The following is a 16,591-nucleotide window of genomic DNA, read 5'->3' as shown; positions in this document are numbered from 1 at the left end:
TCATTTACATTTCCCTGATGAATAGTGATGTTGAGCATTTTTTCATACACTTGTTGGCCATTTGTATGTTTTCTTCTGAGAAATATCTGTTCATGTCCACTGGCCAGTTTTTAATGGTATTATTTGTATATTTTTACTGTTGTTTGAGTTCCTTGTATATTTGGGGTATTTTCTCGCACTCAATAGGTTGTCTTTCCACTTTATAGATTGTTTCTTTCACTGTGCAGAATCTGTTTAGTTTAACATAGTCTCATTTGTCAGCTTTTATTTTTGTTGCCTGTGCTTTTTGAGGTCTTAGCTATAAAATCTTTGAGTAGACCAATGTCCTTCAGAATTTTCCTTATGTTTTCTTCTAGTAGCTTTATAGTTTCAGGTATTATGTTTCAGTCCTTAATACATCTCGAGTTGATTTTTGTATGTGGTGAAAGATAGGGATCCAGTTTCATTATTGTGCATATGGTTATCCAGTTTTAAGTATTTATTGAAGAGAGGGGTGTCACTCGAGTATTTTCTTCAGCCTTCAACATGGAAAAAAAAATAACACTTGCATTTCCATATTTTTCTGGCTATTTTTGAGTCATGGTATGAATATTATGGACAGTAAAAGAAATGATCTGAATTTTCAACTATTAAATCACAAAAACTTAGGACAATAGAATTCTGAAGGTATTATCTAGATCATTCTATGACTATCTCTCACATCACATATAAAAATGTCATCAATAGGTAAAGACTTCCTAAAGAGATTGCAAAAAATAGTATCATTTAGTAAACAATAACAATGTGAATCTCATCCAGACGTTGTGGCTCACGCCTGTAATTCCAACACTTTGGGAGGCCCAAACAGGCACGTCACCTGAGGTCAGGAGTTCCAGACCATTCTGGCCAATATGGTGAAACCCCATCTCTACTAAAAATACAAAAATTAACTGGACATGGTGGCACATGCCTGTAATCCCAGCTACTTGACAGGCTGAGGCAGGAGAATTGCTGGAACCCAGGAGGCAGAAGTTGCAGTGAGCTGAGATCGCGCCAGTGCACTCCAGCCTGAGTGACAGAGCAAGACTCCATCTCAAAAAAACAAACAAACAAACAAACAAAAACACAACCACCACCACCACCACAACGTGAATGCCAAAATGTAATAGTGTTTCAAATAAATTTTTATTTTAAATAACACTACTTAATGGCTAATAACTTGTAAAAATAAGTTAGTAGATAGCACTTAAAAACATTTGAGTAACTATTATCAAGGCACTTTCAAAGCTACAGAGAAGAAAAAAATATAACCCTTACCTTTTAGAGCTGGAAATCCATGCAATGATTAAGTACTCTAAAATTAGCCACTTAGGTTAATAACAGATGGTCAGTACACTCCAATTTCTATACGATGCCAATGAATATATACCTGATGTTCAAAATGAAGATGACTGCCATGGAATGAAACAAGCATTGGGCTTAGAATGAGAAGGCCACTACACAAAATAATTAAGATACAAATATTCAAATGTTTACATGTTCAAAGATTAGTGTGTTTGGGAATGTGTACCATAAAACAATTTGAAAGCAAGATCACATGTTTGTCAATATTGTTTAAGATATCAAAATAGTATTAACAGGAGAAACCGAAAACAGTACGTCTGTTTAAAAATCCTACTAATTAAAATTTTCTAGTGATTAAAATCTCAATAAATACAGAAAATAACACTGCTTACATCTATAACAACTTGAAACACTATTATAAACATTGTCATATTAAATTCACATCCCATCAAAAAATGACAAAATTATTTTAATAAGGAGTAAAAAAGTTAAAAAGTAAAACTGAATCATTTATGAAAATACACATCTATTGTGTATCTATCCAAAATAAAGAAATTAAAAAGTGAAGAGGCATAAAAACTAATTTTATTTTCTAGTCATTGGTCCACTTTAGCCTATTATCCTACAGACCACATAATAAACACCTCCACAAAGAGAACATGAAAGTCATATTCTAAGGTTATGATGGGGATCTCTCATGATTACCATCCAAAAGCAAGTAAATTTGCAATAATATGTAAATAAGTGTATTTGAGAGTAGGGTATATTCAATAGCCGATTTTTTTTTAACATCAAATGCAACTGTTCAACTGAGTAGAAGTTGCATTTTTAAAATAGTGGCATTCAAATAGGCCCAAACTCTGTCAACCAACTCTATGACTGTGCACAATAGTATTGATCTATAACTCTGCTCTCTTACATTTACTAGACGATTTTTAAAATTGGACATACATTTCACACACAAAGATTTGTGGACGTAGAAGCTTAATATAAAGCCTTCAAGTAGAATATGATCTTCTGGATCACAAACTTTATGATTTTTAAAAAGTCAAACGAAGAGAGGGAATAGGAAATGGTATTAATATTTTCTAGGTGCCTTATATAACAGCCATAGGAATTGCAACACCTATTCTGAAAACTCAACAGCTAAACTTACATATTTGCTTCAAACTTGAGATCTTTAACTCATCCGTAAGTAATAAATATGTATTTGTTGGCACCAAAAAATAAGGTCCAGATCTTTACATAATTTAATCATCTCAGCAATTCAATAAAGTTAGTATTATTACTTCTGTTTTACAGGTAACAAAATGAATTATTCAAGGACATTAGATAATCTATCCAAAATCATACAATTTACTGGGTAGCAGAGTCAAATGCAGAGCATCTTAGCTCCAAGTCTATGCTCCTTACAATGCACCCTACTAACTCCCCCATGGAAAAGCTGCACTTTGCAAGACTCTTCATTTAATGATGAATCATGGACAGAAGAAAAGCAAACTCTTTTCTGGTATCTAAAGCATTAAGATTCAGTAGTCAATCACATCACATCAAATCTAGCAACTCCAGTTTTTCACTGAGGAAACCCTGGCTTCTGAGAGTAAGGTAGCAGATCCCAAAGTAATTTGCCTCTAAAAGGAAGGAGTCTATTACCTTGCCTTAAATAATGCAGCATTCAGTTATTACTTCCTGGCAGAGTGACAGTTTAAGTACAAGGCATTAAAAAACTGTTCTCTCCTGTTCTAGCTATCTGTTATTTATTGCCTCATACACTACTTGTCTGGAAGTGATGGATAAATATTTGAAGGGAAAGATGCATCATTCTGGATGCTCCATGAAATTCAAGATGGATAAAAGTCAATGTTTCAGGCTCATCTATTGTTAGCTTTCTCCCAACAATAAGGTAAAACAAAGCTTTAAGTGTTTTAAAAGACTCTTCTAGTAAAAACATAAAGGCTTTATCAGTTTCTGTATAGTTTTTAAAGAATAGTTTTGATTCAATTTTTAAGGAATAATTATATTTTTAAGTTTCGGAAAAAACATAAATGTATCTGAAACAAGCAAATTATCTTTCTGAACACAAGATTTTAAGACTGTTTTTATTTGTTCTCTGGATTATGTTTTTACATGTCAAATGCCAAAAAGAAAGGCAACCAAATACTGACAGTATCAACTCAGTCACATGCTATTTCCATGATCACAAAGTGAAATAACAAATTTCATATCAAAAAAATCTCATTTTAAAAGCAAGATTATTTATAACAATAAACATTCATTAAGCACTTACTGTACTTTGAGCCAGCAATTGCCCTGATTTTCTTTTTTCCTTTTTTTTTTTTTTTTTTTTTGAGACGGAGTCTTGCTCTTGCTCTGTCTCCAGGCTGGAGTGCACTGGCGCGATCTCGGCTCACTGCAACCTCCACCTCCTGGGTTCAAGTGATTCTCGTGCCTCAGCCCCCTGAGTAGCTGGGATTAGAGGCACGCACCACCACACTCAGCTATTTTTTGTATTTTTAGTAGAGATGGGGTTTTACCATGTTTGGCCAGGATGGTCTCGATCTCCTGACTTCGCGAGCTGCCTGCCTCAGCCTCCCAAATTGCTGGGATTACAGGCATGAGCCACTGCACCCAGCCTGCGCTGATTTTTTTTAACAAGTGTCAGCATTAAATGTTACTGTTCTTCCTCCTGAAATCTATTGCCTATCCTCACCTCCTTTAGGTCTTCACCCAAAATGAACCCTCAATAAAGATTTTCCTTATCAACATACTTAAAATCACAAGCCCCATTCCAGCATTATGTCTTGTACTTCCTTCTATTTTTTGCTTTTATAGAATTTATTACCATTAAGCATAGTATATATTTTACAAATGTATTTGTTTATTGCCTATTTCCCCGAACTTTAATGTAATCAACGTGAGGGCATGACTATTTTACTTATTTGCTCATTAGTTATTTGAAACTCCTTTCTTTAGTGCTCAAGACCTGGATAGAGCATGGTCAATAGTCAGTACCCAAAAATGTTGGTTTATTGAATGTGTTTAGTGTTTTTAAACAATCCTTTAAGATAGTATTAACCCACTTCGTTGAAGAAACTAAGGCTGAAAAGTCATAAAGCAAATAACTAGTCAGGCAGGTTTGCGGACTCCCAAGGTCAAGTCTCTATTCACTACACTGCTTCTCAATAAAAGACTCACCCCAACCAAAGGTTGTCTATTTTGTTCTACAGATTTATATCTTTGACTAAATTATGAACATGTCTAGAAGTTACAGAAAGGGAATATATCTTTTAAATGCCCTTCATGACTGATCCTCTTTCAGAAGGTCATTCACTTTGAATGAGCATGTAAGTCTGGAAGGGACACAAATGGTGTGGTAAAAGAGACCAGAGATCAGCTCAGACCATCTGTATCAACCCTGGAAATCAATGTGTTGACAGATGTCACAGCTAGTTTTCTCTCAGATCCAGTAACCTGAATGTCATGAAACATTTGCTGAGACAAGAAAATAAGTTATACACAATATTTAAGCTTATGTAAGGACTTTATTTGAAAGAAAAAAATAGTGAAAAGTTACAGATATTTGGAGCCTTCACACCTCATACAACATAAACTTAATAGTACACATAGCCACTCTGCAATATATATTTGTCTTGTTTATTTTTTTCCTATATTTCTTGTCTTGTCCATTTGGAAAATAAAATCAAGCAATTCCATTTTCCATTACACCAACACATGTACCCACTTTTATTATTTTCCTGCTTTCAAACAATAATGAGAGCCACAAGCAAAGATTAGTTAACATTTCAGGAACTTGATGGGAAGAATGTATTTTGTCATTGCAGAATAGAAAGAGATGATTAAGTTCAGAAAACACCAAATTCAAAAAAGTATCTTAGCTACAGGGAATAGTGAAAGAGTCAATAATCATCCAGCAGATTCTACTTTTCCTACTCACTGTTTTCTTCCCACCACTCATATAGACTACAGTGAGAAGGTTACGATAATGTTGGTAAAGATTTTAAGACTGGAACATTATAGTTAATAGCTTAAGTAACTTTTTAGAAAGATTGCCTGAACTGTTTTGTATACACTATAAATGCTTTCTTTACTCTTTATGATCTATGGAGTAAGTCAGAAGCAAGATTTGACCACATACAGTAAACAACATGTAATCATGAGAAACAGAATCTGACCACTAAGGGATAATAATAATATGTGCAGAATCTATAGGAAGTAAAAATTGTTACTCCCCAGACTTTACTGTCACACAAAAGAATATCATGCCATGACAGGCTCTTCTGGAGTGGTGTGTGAAAGGTACGGCAAAATATAGATCCAAAATTCCTTCTGAAAGTGAAAGGAGGTTGAACGAACTGATTCTTTACCCAGGGTAACTGGAAATTGTTTAACTGACCCCAAAGAGGTTCTACTAGGAAGACTCTCATTTAGCTGTACAAGCTGACAGATCTCACCTGAAGCCAAGGTGACTGTAAAATATGTAATGTAATGACATGCTGGATATAGGCTACAGCTTTCAAAATCTGTTGTAATTCACCTCCATCTTTCTATTTGACAAATTCCTTAGTAAGCATAGACAAAGCTGTTGAAGTGATAAATGTAATCATTTATAACCCTTTCCCACTCCCCCAACTGACTTCTTTACCAATAAATTTGGAATAAGTAAAAACCCTGGCAAAGGTAGTGGTTGAGAATAAAGAAAGATACAGCCTGAAAAGGTAACCGTGAACCATGATGCAAATGTTTGAACATTTTATTCCACTCCTGTTTTTTTGAATGGGGAAAATATCAGGAAAAGTAAGGATAAATTTTGTAAACATAAACATATCGTAAACATAAACATATAAATCTATGCAGAAATCATATTAGCTTATAAATGAGTTTTTAAAAAATTTTCACATTTTGTTATGAATTATGACAAAAATGTATGACCCAGGTTTTTTTCTAAAACAGGAGAAATAAAGTGCTCTTATATACTCCAATTAAAGAGCCATTCTTTGCCCTTTCTCAAAAAGGCAAAAATACCTACTAAATATCTAAGTAGTGACTTCAAAGAAGGTCAAAAAATGATAAATAATGAAAATCATACTTTAATGGTGTTATTAAATAATATTGTATTTTAATCAACAAAATGAAAAATTATTATATTTGTGTTTCAGAAATATGTAGTTTAGTTTTTAAACTAGTAAGCATTATAAATATAATGCATTACCTTTCATTTATACTATGGGAAGGATATTAAAAAGTAAGTACTATGCCATAATATACATAAACCTGCCCCAAATGGTATATTACATTAAAAGTTTTAGAGTGACATCAACCAAATTTCTTTATGCACAACATTATGCTAATAAGCTACCCTTTCAACTTCAAAATTCCAAAGCTAATCAGTCATTTGTGGTCCAGGGCAAAATTGCTCATTTTCTTGCCCATTTATCAAGAACTACATACTTAGCTGAATATTGGCTTTGTGTGCACAGGACTCACATAGTCTCTGTAACATACGCATATATACGTAGGTAAAAGTCAGTGAAAGAAGAAATAGCTAAGCCCCTCAAGAAAAGCTCAGAGATGAGGGCAGGCCCTGCAGAAGGGAGCCACTTGTTGAATATGAAAAGATATAATGGTATCAGATTTAGGACTTGAAAGCATATACCTTCCTGAAAGATGGTTGTTTGAAATGTTTTACCCTTCATTAAAAGTATATTACAAATACACTACAAAATAAAATTACAACTTCAAACATATTATGATTATGGAATTCACTTTCACATTCTTCATATATTGTGTGCAAATTAAAAGAGTGATTCTGTATATGTCTCTAAAGACTTACTGAGAAGAATTAAATAGAATAAACATCAAAAGATAAAGGAATTGTTTAAGCCAATGACCAAGCTATTTATTTTTCTCTATTCTGAAACACAGGTGCTGTTTTTGAAAGATAAACTGCTTTTAAGCACTTGTTCAGACCTCATCATGAGGGCATGGTAACTAAATGTCATACCCCTCGAATTAATCAACTACAGACTCACTTAGGACCCTAAAAACAACTCGTCTATGTTTCTAGTATTTCTTTCTACACAAAGGAAAATCAACTTGTTAAATACAAGCATAACTGCCCCTAAATAATATAATTGCCTCATCTGTACATTCATCTATTTCTGTGATAGTAAGAATAATGGTTTGTCACTAGTGATTCACTATAGAAGGCTGACTTTTGAGGGTTTCATTTAATAGAATTTTTTATTTAGTAGAACTAAACACAAGTTTAACAACAATTAGTTTTGTAACCTGGTCACTGTTTTTCTTTGTCTTCAGCCACACAGATATTTTAAGAAACAAATTGTTCATGGGAAGAAAAGAATAAATGAGTCATCTCACCTTACACATATTCCCTAAAAAGTTCCTTGATCAGGGTACACACAGGGCTGAAAAATAATCTGACAGTGAAGAGAACCAATATGCTTATAGGGAAAATCACTGAATGAGAATAGGGAGATACAAGTATTAACAGTTGTATATAATGCACAAAAAAAAGTGGTTAACTCTCAAAAATAATGCAATAGTGCTATAAAAGGTTAGAAAAGGAGGAAACAATAATAGCTCTGTCACTATGAATCTTTCTTTCTTCATACTATGGGAACACCTTGATAAACCAAAAAACAAGAAACATTTGGAAATCCAGCAATGTGATCTTGATTAAGCCATTCAATCTGTTTGGGTCATAATTTTCTTATGTATAAAAACAGGGAATAGAAATAATCTTTTTTTTTTTTTTTTTTTTTTTTTTGAGACAGTCTCACACTGTCACCTGGGCTGGAGTACAGCGGCACCATCTCAGCTCACTGCAACCTCCACCTCCAGGGTTCAAGCGATTCTCTAGCCTCAGCCTCCCAAGTAGCGGGGATTACAGGCGACCACCACCACGCCCAGCTAATTTTTTGTATTTTCAGTAAAGACGGGATTTCACCATGTTGGCCAGGCTGGTCTCAAACTCCTGACCTCGTGATTTGCCCGCCTCAGTCTCCCAAAGTGCTGGGATTACAAGCGTGAGCCACAACGACCAGCCAGAAATAGATCATCTTTAAAATCATTTTCCACTCTATGACTTGTATCTTCAAAGACTTGAGGAATCAAGCTTTCTTTCTTAACAACAATATGTTTAATTTATATTTTTGTAGATTTAGGGGTACAAATACACTTGTGTTACACGGATATATTGCATAATGGTGAAGTCTGGGCTTTCAGTGCATCCATCACCTGAATAGTGTACATTGTACCCAATACATAGTATTACATCCCTCACCCCCATCACACCCTCCCAGCTTTGCACATCTCCCGTGTTTATTATTCCACTCTGTGTGGCTGTACATACCCATTGTTTAGCTCTGACTTATAAATGAGAACATGTGTCTTTTTTCTGTTTCTGAGTCATTGCACTTATGATAATGGCCTCCAGCTCCATCCATGTTGGTCCAAAAGACATGATTTCATTCTTTTTAATGGCCAACTAGTATTCCATGGTGTATGTGTGCCTGTGCCTACACATACCACATTTTTAATCCAGTCATCTGTTGATGAACACTGGTTGATTTCATGACTTTGCTATTTTGAAGAGTGTACAAAAAACATACACATGCAGGTGTCTTTTAATAAAATGATTTCTTTTCCTTTGGATAAAACACAATATGCAGTAGTGGGACTGCTGGATCAAAGTTTAGTTCTATTTTTAGTTCTTTGAAAACTCTCCATACTGTTTCCCACAGGTGTTGTACTAATTTACATTCCCCAAAACAGTATATACGTGTTCCTTTTTCTCTGCATCCTTGCAGACGTCAGTTGTTTTTTGACTTTTCAATAATAGGCATTCTGATTTGTGTAAGATGGTATTTTATTGTGGGTTTAATTTGCATTCCTCTGATGATTAGTGATGCTGAACTTTTTTTTCATATTTCTTGGCCATATGTACTCTTTAAAATCATTTTCAACTCTATGACATGTATCTTCAAAGACTTAAGGAATGAATGTTTTCTTTTTTTTTATATTTGTTGGCTATATGTACTCTTTATAATCATTTTCAATTCTATGACGTATATCTTCAAAGACTTAAGGAATAAAGGTTTCTTTCTTTACAAGAATATTATTTAGGAGAACACTTTTTTCAGACTTTCTTGAAATAATTTATTCACTGCTCCATTACTTCAAAATACTATTATACTAGAGATATCTGATAGATTCATACTTAATAATTTGCACATAAATATAAATGACTTAACTTTTAGATCCCTAAGGTCACAGATCGTGAACCATAAGTATCCAGTATTAAAAAGTCTCAATAAATTGGTGCTGCATGAATGAAAGAATGAGAGTATAGGACAATAGGTGTTAATAGTTTTATGAATAAATGAATCATCTTTGTAAACTATCTACATTTTAATAATCTGTATTTTTAATTATCAAGTATATAGGGATATTATACATGAAAAAATGTGTGTCTCATATCAGCTTGCTTAAGACCATTATTCTAAAATTGGTATTAAGAATCCTGAATGTTCATTGGAAATAAATGAAAAAGCACACTTTCATTTCTTGCTTTATACAGCCAAATAAATTCTAGAGAGATCAAAAATTTTACTGGAAAATAAAACTTTAAAATACAATAATAAATTATTATAGTAAATATTTTGTATACTCTTTAGCTAAAGGTGCTGAAAGCCTGTTTTACAACTATGAAGAAGGTTGATACATTTGGGTGCTTAAAAATTGTAATATCTATATGGAAAAATGTTACTATATACAAGACTTTAAAAATAAAACAGGAAAATGAGCACACCTGACAGACAGGGTTATTTTTTCAAGACAAAAAAACTCTTGTAAACCAATAGGTGAAAACCCAACATACTAATAAAAAATTAAGCAAAGGCATAAATAGGTAAGTCATCAAAAAATGCTGGTCAATTAATTATAGTTCATTACATCCAAAGAAATGAAACTGAAAATGGGAATAATTGTTCCTATTCCTATCAGGTAGATAAAGATGAAAAATATGACAACACTCAGAATTATTGAGGGTGGGAAAAAAACATGCACAATTGGTAGAATTTTTTATGACACTGTATAGTATATTTGAATTTAAAACTAACTCTACCCTTTGACCCAAAATCTCAGTACTAAATCTTTTCAAAGGAAATTGGATAGTAAATTACAAAAATATCCAATGCAGTGCATGATACCCATTTTGGTCAGATTACCAAAAAAAAAAAAATCTATAGTTATACATATGCATAGGAATATCTAGTTGTGCACAATAAATATATTTGAATTAGTGAAATGAAACCATTTTATTTTATATTTGAATACATTTTAATTATAGAAATTTATAAAATATGTAAAAGCATAAATGATAAAATGACTCAACCTGTACTCCACAACTTAAAGATATTAACATTGTGAAGAACAGTCCTCCAGTATTTTTCAAATGAAGTATGTATATGCGCACAGGTGTGAATATTTCTATAAACCCCAATTGCAATTAAATGTATATATAGTTCTGCATCACTTCTCAACATAACATATTGTAAATATTTTTTGTTATAAAATATTCTTTGAAAGCATTATTTTTGAGAGTTCGGTAACATCATATAGACATAAAGTCAATTATTTAACTATTCCCTTCTACTTGGACATTTTTCACAAGTATAAATGTATTTCAGTGAACAATATGTAATTATTTTGGGTACATTTCTGATTATTTGGGATTTTAAAACTATATTAAATATTTTATTTCAAACTAAAATGTTTTGTATCACTTGGATTTTTTTTAGGTTAGTGTTATTTTACAAAAAGAAAATGTTCTCAAAAGAAAAAAATGCCAAATTTTCAGTATTTTATGGGTTTTTGTTTTTTAGTCATAATATGATTATCACAGAAAGTAAAAAGTAATGATTTGAATTTTCTGTGTACAGCCATTACATCAAATAAACTTACAGGCTAGGTGTGGTGGCTTATGGCTGTAGTACTAACACTTCGGGAGGCTGAGGTTGGCGGATCACTTGAGCACAGGAGTTGGAGAGCAGCCTGGCCAACATGGTGAAACCCCATCACTACTAAAATACCAAAATTAGCTGGGAGTGGTGGTGTGTGCCCATAGTCCCAGTTACCTGGGAAGCTGAGACAGGAGAATCACTTGAGCCTAGGAGGTTGAGGCTTCAGTGAGCCATGATTGTACCACTGCACTCTAGCCCAGGTGACAGAGAAAGACCCTGTCTCAAAAAAAAAAAAAAAGAGAGAGAGAGATAGCAATAGAATTCTGAGGACATTATCTAGATCATTCTAGATCATATGTACTACCTCAGACCCTGCATAAAAAAGCTACCAACAGAAAAAGACTTTCTAAAGAGAATGCAGAATATAATTTTCTTAAATTAAAAATATCAATGTGAACATCAATATGTAACAGTGTTTCAAATAAACTACTTAATTTCAAATAATGCTTATTATTGGCTAATGCCTAAAAAGTAAATAAACAGCACTGAAAAAATTTTTGAGTGACTACTAACAAGGCACTTTCAAAGTTACAAATGAAAATGGTAATCCTACCTTTTAGAGCTTGCAATCTAAGTAACTGTTAGTTATTTTGAAATGAACAGTTTTTGACATAACATCAGAGTAGTCCAATCTCCACATGCTGCCAACTTTTTTTTTTTTTTTTTTTTTTTTTTTGAGGTGGAGTCTCGCTTTGTCGCCCAGGCTGGAGTGCAGTGGTGTGACCTCAGCTCACTGCAACCTCCACCTCCTGGGTTCACGCAATTCTCCTGCCTCAGCCTCCCAAGTAGCTGGGATTACAGGTGTGTACCAACACTTCCGGCTAATTTTCATACTTTTAATAGAGACGGGGTTTCACCATGTTGGCCAGGCTGGAATTGAACTCCTAACCTCAAATGATCCACCCGCCTCCACCTCTCAAACTGCTGGAATTACAGGCATGAACCACCGCGCCCGGCCCCGATGCCAACATTCTTATCTCTGTTGCTAAATATGGAGAGGACTGTCATGTAATGCAATGTGCACTGAATTTAGAAGACGAGAATTAATATTATAATTCTAAAATAGCCTGTGGGTCCTTGAGCAGTTTTTCTTACTTTTCTACCATTTTTTTCAGTGCATAAGCTTACAGAATTATTATTATAAGGAAATGAGATATGATGTATATGTAGAAATGTTTCCTCAATTGTAAAATTTTAAGCAAATGTAAAACATTTTAAAATATCTTAAAATAAGACATCTAAGTGTTTTCTGAATGATATTTTAAACGATACTTGGAAAAATATTATTGTAAATGAATTTCATTCTAATTTTCATTATTTCATGTTAAACATAATGCTAATTCAAATATACAACTAAATCGATCACCCTACTTTCCAAGTAACTTTGGATGGATTGCACGTTATAAGGTTTTATATAAAGTAAATTGGCTCCTATTTACACAGTAGAAGGAGATTCTGTATCACCTTCTATAAAAATCCATTAATAAGATTTCTGAATCTATGTGGTTTCCGATAACAAAAGCATCAAAAATATTCAAGAAGTTGACTATACACTTAGAAATCAGAGCAATTTAAAGAGACAACATAATTGACCCTTCAACAACATGGGTTAAACTGCATGGGTACACTTATACACACATTTTTTTTCAATAAATACATTGCAAAATGTTTTGCAGATATGCAACAATTGGAAAAAAATCTCACAGATGCACCATTTATTTAAATATTTATAAATATTTAAATATTTTAAAAATATTTCTAAATAGCCTAGAAATATTTTTAAAAATAAGAAAAAGGTATGTAACAAATGCATAAAATACATGTATATACTAGTCTATAATTTAGTACCATAAAATATACACAAATCTATTATAAAAAGTTGAAATTTACTAACTTACACACACAAACCCTTACTGTATATGGTGCCATTGGCAGTCAGAGAAATGTAAACAAATGTAAAGGTGCAGTATTAAATGATAACTGCATAAATTAACTGTAGTACATATTATGTAATAATTTTGTAGCCCCTTCCTGTTGCTATTGCTGTAAGCTTAAGTGTTCCAAGTATCTGCTTAAAATGCTGTGGATGCTAATCATCTCCATGTGAACAGTTCATCTCTCCAGTAAATTGTGTATCCCAGTAAAAAGTGATCTCTTGCAGTTCTCACATATTTTTCATTGTGTTTGAATAACACCATGGGACCCATATGAAGTGCCCCAGGGATGCCCACCATTTCAGACAGATGATTCCTCTTACTAAACGAATGACATAAACTTACAATATGGATAAATCAGTACAGTACTGTAAATGCATTTTCTCTTCCTTTGGTTTTTTTAATAACATTTTCTTTTATCTACTTTGTTATAACAATGTAGTGTATCATACGTATGCAAAATAGGCATTAATTGACGGTTTTGCTAGCAGTAAAGCTTCTGGTCAACAGTAGGCTATATCAGTAGTAAAATTTGGAGGGATTCAAAAGTTATATGTGGATTTTCAACTGCATCAGGATTGGTGCCCCTAACTCCTCTGTTGTTCAATGGTCAACTGTAGACGCTAAATGATACCTTACAATCTAAACATAATGTTCTTGTATTTCTTTAACAAATGATGACTTTGATAGGCACTTATAATCTCACTTAATCCTTTTATCAATCAAAGAAAACAGATACACTTAGTTTAGAGGTGAATAAATAAAAGTTTCATATTAAATGAATAATATTTAGAGCAAGAGACCACGAGTTGCCTATCCTCCTCTTCATTCTAAGAAGACCCTGTAATAGGGCTCTGTTTTATTCCAGAAGTCCATTTGCCCAGCTAAGAGGCAACATTTTTTAGACTATCTATGCAAGGCCAGGTCATTAAGTTATAGCAAAAAGAATAGCAGCAAATTATTAAATATAATATTCAGGAAACCTCATCTAAAGGATCATAGACAGCTGTCACATGCTCTCCTTTTCTTTTTCCCTTTCCTCCTACTTCCTGTATCCAATCTGAGTGTGATGGCTAGACCTTAAACCAGGATGAGATCTCGAGAATCCTTTGTTAGGGATAGTGAAGCAAACAGATGAATGCTAATGAAGTTATGAAACCACCTACTGGATGATGACTGCAACTTTTTCACATGTTTCTTACAATAAATAAATAAATAAATAAGCTTCTATTTTTTACATCTCATTAGTGACTCTTTTGCCAACAGTCAAATGTGACCCATTATACTTATTACATACAAGGCCCTGTGTAAGTATAGTATTTTGCCTGGATTGTCTCATTTACTCCCTCCTGCAACGTTCTTTTCTAGTTGTGGAAACACAGAGTCAATGGGAGTAAAATAACAAGTTTAAGGTTGTATTTCTAAATAAATGGCAGAAACAAGTGTTGAGTCCTGATCCTTTTTTCTAAATTAAAGTGATCTTTTCTACAATGCCACCAAACTCTTCATTACATGAGGTCTATATATATAGACCTCAAGGGTCATCATTTATTTCATGTATATTATTTTATCCTACATATATTATCCCTAATGGAGCTTTCATATTTTCTCATCCTTTAGTCCTTCACTTGATGATATGAATAGTATAGTTAAATCTTAGCTCTAAGATGATGGATCAAGTCCCAGTGATAATCTCTCTAATCTGTCAGAAAATGATCCAACTGCTATTTTCCATTGATTCTTTTTTTTTCCTCAAAAGCAGACTTGTGCAATAAAAAATTTTCCTCTTGTCAACAAATCCTCTTAGCATCACATAATCATCTTTTCATGAAAAAAGTAGCTAGGGAAACATTGCTAGCAATTTCAATGTGCTTCAAGGCCTCAAATTACTAGAGAAGCTTGCGGCAATTCTTAACTAAAGGAAACTAGAAGTGTGGAGATGTTAGACTGTCAAATACATCTCTCCCTCAGATTTACAGTTATTTTTCTATGAGATGTCTACCCATCTGCTGAGATGTTATAATTATATATTCTTAAGGTGACAGCATAATATTCTCTTCCTAGTCAGTACATTCAGTTTACCTAAGGTTAGAAGCAGTAAAATAAAGTGTCAAAAATGCCACCTTCAAATATAAGATTGATAGCCTATTATGTTTTTATTATTTAAACATAAGCCAAATCATGTAATTAGCTCACTCAAAGTGTTTTGACCTATTTCCTAAAAATCTTTCATAATTTGGATTCAAAATAACTCAAGTTCATCAAAATGAGATTTATTTAAATATCTTTGTGAGTAAAATACATAAGTATTTATGTGTACCCAACTGAATATCACTTTCATAACCAGTTTCACAGTCCCATTTTCATCTCCTGAACCCTTAGTACCTACAAGATTTTCCTAGTTCAGTTTTGTTTAAGGGTTCTTTAATTGCTCTGATAAAAATATCAAACATCTTTCCTTGGGCCAGAGATTCCTAAATGTTCTCTGTTAATAGTGTCCTTAGTAATATTTTTCACAATATTCTAGGCCAAAAGAAATCTGTATCAGTTCTGTTTATTAAATGAGTAGCTCTAAACAATTCCACAAGTATTAATGCCCTATTAACTTAGTAGCCAGTTGAAAAAAACAAAACAAAACAAAAAACACACATAAATTGAAAGTAGTTCATGTAATATCCAGTAGGTGTCGCTGTGTTGCCCATAAAAATTTTAAATATTTCACAGCACCCTTGTGCATTTACAATGGTACATCGGGTGACTCGGTGCCCATTTTGATATTTATGGTTGTAGGTATTGTTATGTTTTATTTAATTCATCTATAAGCATCTCAAGGACAAGAACTGGACTCATTCATCCTTATATTCCCAGAGCCTTCCAAAGTGTCAGGCACATAGCAGGTGTTAATTAATATTTTCCAAATGAAAGAGGATGGTTATGAATAAATGACCAAGGAGATTAACGTTGACTTAAGTAAAACAGTTACCTGTGGATCAGGGTACTTTGTAATATAAAGTGTTGACACAGCACAGTGATAGAGAATATGGGCTCTATCGCTTTTTAGATACATGCTTGTGCTTCCTTCATACATAAGATAGGAAGTAATAATAGTGTCTTCTGTATAGAATTGACAAAAAAATACAATGAAAAATACATGTAATTCACCTAGCATAGTGCACAGTATATAATAACTATTTGATAAATACTATTGTTATTATTATTTTGCTATTTTATGTCATAGATGACAACACACTGAACTCTGGGATTGGTGGG

General features: G+C 33.1%; 1 protein-coding gene across 15 annotated transcripts in view; it reads right to left on the bottom strand.

The window, feature by feature from the left end:
* The window catches only part of NAALADL2 (N-acetylated alpha-linked acidic dipeptidase like 2), a 1,372,789-nt gene that overhangs the window by 1,174,327 nt on the left and 181,871 nt on the right, over window positions 1–16,591 (bottom strand). The gene's annotated exons all lie outside the window — the stretch shown is intronic.

The sequence above is a fragment of the Pongo pygmaeus genome, chromosome 2 (assembly GCF_028885625.2).
Source record: "Pongo pygmaeus isolate AG05252 chromosome 2, NHGRI_mPonPyg2-v2.0_pri, whole genome shotgun sequence".
In the NCBI taxonomy this organism is placed as follows: Eukaryota; Metazoa; Chordata; class Mammalia; order Primates; family Hominidae; genus Pongo; species Pongo pygmaeus.
The sequence above is the reverse complement of the archived record's forward strand: the minus strand, read 5'-3'. Positions and strand labels throughout refer to the sequence as shown.